Source organism: Chinchilla lanigera, unplaced genomic scaffold, assembly GCF_000276665.1.
Source record: "Chinchilla lanigera isolate Chin_1 unplaced genomic scaffold, ChiLan1.0 scaffold00036, whole genome shotgun sequence".
In the NCBI taxonomy this organism is placed as follows: Eukaryota; Metazoa; Chordata; class Mammalia; order Rodentia; family Chinchillidae; genus Chinchilla; species Chinchilla lanigera.
Genome location: NW_004955437.1, coordinates 7,887,980 through 7,890,860, shown reverse-complemented (window position 1 = coordinate 7,890,860; position 2,881 = coordinate 7,887,980).

Genomic DNA, 2,881 nt, shown 5'->3' with positions numbered 1-2,881 from the left:
AGGCGCCGCGTCCCCGGCCGCCGGCGAGGGGGAAGGGGCCGCGAGTGGGAGCGCTCGGGTTCAAGCGTGTCTTCTCCATTGTCGGCTCCAGGACCTGGGCGAGGCACCGTGTGACTCAGTTTCCCCCACGCGCACAGGGGCGTCAGGCAGAGCTTCGCCGCAGGTTGCGAGCACGCAATGATTAACGCAGCTCGGGCGCGAGGCCTGGACCTTCCCAGGCGCCCGGGTGGCCACAGCCCTTTTCTGAGGGCGCGGTGCCCCCTTTCAGCTGCGGGGAGGGGGACAGCCAGCAGGTGTGGGCCTGCGGGGAAGGGACTAGAGAGGGAAGCTCGCGCGACTCCCCAGCTCGGGAAGAGGCGCGGGCTGAGGAGAGTTCTGGGCGTTTTGACATGAAATGAATAAAATGCAAATGATATTCAAAGCAAGATGCTAATGAGGATCTGTTCTGTGCGCGCCCGCAGCCCGCAGTGCCCGCGACGGTGGCGGGGCCGGGTGAGCGCGGACCGGAGGGTCCCGCGGTGCGGGTCGGGGCTGGGCGCGCGAGGCTCCTCCGGAATGCGCGGCCGGCTGGGCGCGCTCACACCGACTTGAAAATGAGGTCAGGGAAGGTCGTTCCAGCCCGCAGCATAAATCAAGGAGGAAGGGAGAGCGGCTGTGAGCGGCGGTCCCCGGAGGCCGCCGCGAGAGGCGAGCGGGGGAGGCGCGAGGGAGAAAAGTTGCGCGCGAAGCGGCGGGAACCAGCCGAGCTCGCGCCAGCCCCATCCTCCTCCCGGCGCCGCGAGCCTCTCTCGGTCCCCGCCTTGGGCGTCCCGAGTAAGCGCTCTTTGTGTGAACGGCGAGTCCCCGGCCCGCGCGATTGCACACGAGGCCCCCGCGCGCCCCTCTCGGCGCAGTCGCCTCCGTGGTCCGGCAGCCGCGCCCGGGCCCCTCCGGCTCTGTGCGCGCCGCGGTGCGCGGGCTGGTGCTGCCCAGCGCGAGGTCCCAAGACCCGGGCCAAGGACCCCCGGATGCTCAGGCCGCCCTGGAGCCCCAACGGAGACGCAAGTCCCTGGGACGCGGATCCCCGGGAAGAGGAAACACAGTGTGAGCGTCCCGGGTGCGAGAGCGCGAAGGGTATCACCGCCCGGACCACTTGCCTCTGCCAGACACCAGGAGGGCCAGGTGTCCCGGGAGCTCCTCGGTGGCGTCCTGGGTGCCCTGTGCCCCGCTGCTCCCGGGACGCGCACCTTAAGATGGGCCGCGCCCACGTGTGCTTCTAGAGGTGGAGCAGATTGTGTCCAACTTTATCTTCCTATGACAATGAATAGCACCGAGAAGCCTAAAGCCTGTGTCGTGGGTGCACAGTAGTCCCCATCGGGTTACATTTGCAAAACGCTGGCACTAGCGAGATTCTTCCCAAGCCTCCACATTTTCCAAATCGATTCATTCAACAAACAAACATTCATTCAACAAACATTTAGTAAATTCCTGTCAAGTGTTGGAGCAACTGTAGGACAAAACCCTGGTCTTTGTCCGGGGGCAGAAAGACAGCAAACATAAACACAGGAACAAACAGCGCGGTGTCGGCCTGGCGGGGCGGCCCCTGCGGTCAGGAAGGTCCCCAGGGAGCAGGCGGAGTCCAGAGTGAGAGAAAGTTTCCGAGGCGACCGAGGTCAGTCTTCCAATCGCCCCGCCTGTAAGTCTGCGGCGTGTGCGCTTCGTGCTCTGCCAGCCCCGGGCCTGTGCCCGGCTGCAGAGACAGGAAGGTGGGGTCCGCCTCTCCCGACTCGGTCCGGCTCTGGGAATTTCTCTGCTGCTCCGGGGAACTTCTAGCCGCGCCGTGGTCCCACACCGCCGCCCAGTGGCTGCAGGCAGCATTGCAGCCGGAGTCGCAGCTAGTTGCAGAACTGGGCCAGGGCCGGCAGGGGGCGCGGGAACAGGCTTTTCGGTCGCCTGCCAGGTGCCAGGTGTCGGTGAGGCGCTCCTCTGACTTTAATAACGGATGACTTCAGGAGATGTGGGTTCTTGGGGCAACCTCATTCCTCATCTGTGAAGATGCTTGAGATCTGAAACTTAAAGGTCCCCAAACCCCTGCTCGGCCCAGAGACGCCCTACTATAGGGCGCAGGGGCTGCTTTGCACCTGCGGCAGCTGGGCTGGCACAGCACTTTCTCTGCCCGGCTGCGCGGAGCCGGGTGCCATTCGCCATCCTCTGCTGCCCCCTAGTGGTGCAGGGTGGCAGTGCCGCCGCCAGGCTCCTGCCCAGCAGGCCGCGACCACCACCCATCGGGACAGTTGTCCTGGAAGAGGGGCATGGAACTTCCGGGAAGACTTGGCCGCGGAAATGCGCCCGCTGTGCCCCCGGGTCGCTCCCTCCAGCTGGCATTGAGTGAGCCTCGCCATGCGCCCCCCACCGCCACAACATCCCAAAGAGCAGGTGCCAAGCGCCCCCGCAAGGGCCACAGGGGAATAAAACGCCTGCGAATGGGCGTTCTCGGCAGTTTTACTGGCAATGGTTAAAAAACACCAAAAATCATAACTGGAAACAACCCAGATGTCCCCCTCCTTTTTTTTTCAAATAATAATAGATTCCTAGGAAGTTCAAAGATAGTGAGAGAGCCCCTGGGTCTCTTTCACCCACGTGTAAAGTTCTTTTCTTTCTCTTTTCCTTCCTCTCTCTCTCTTTCTCTTTTGTCTTTTTGAGACAGGGTTTCTCTATGTAGTCCAGGCCAGGCTTGAGCTCACTTTGTAGCCCAGGATGGCCTCCAACTCTTAGTGATCCTCCTGCCTCAGCCTTCCGAGTGCTGGGATTACAGCTATGTGTCACCACACCCAGCTTTCTTTCTTTCTTTCTTTCTTTCTTTCTTTCTTTCTTTCTTTCTTTCTTTCTTTCTTTCTTTCTT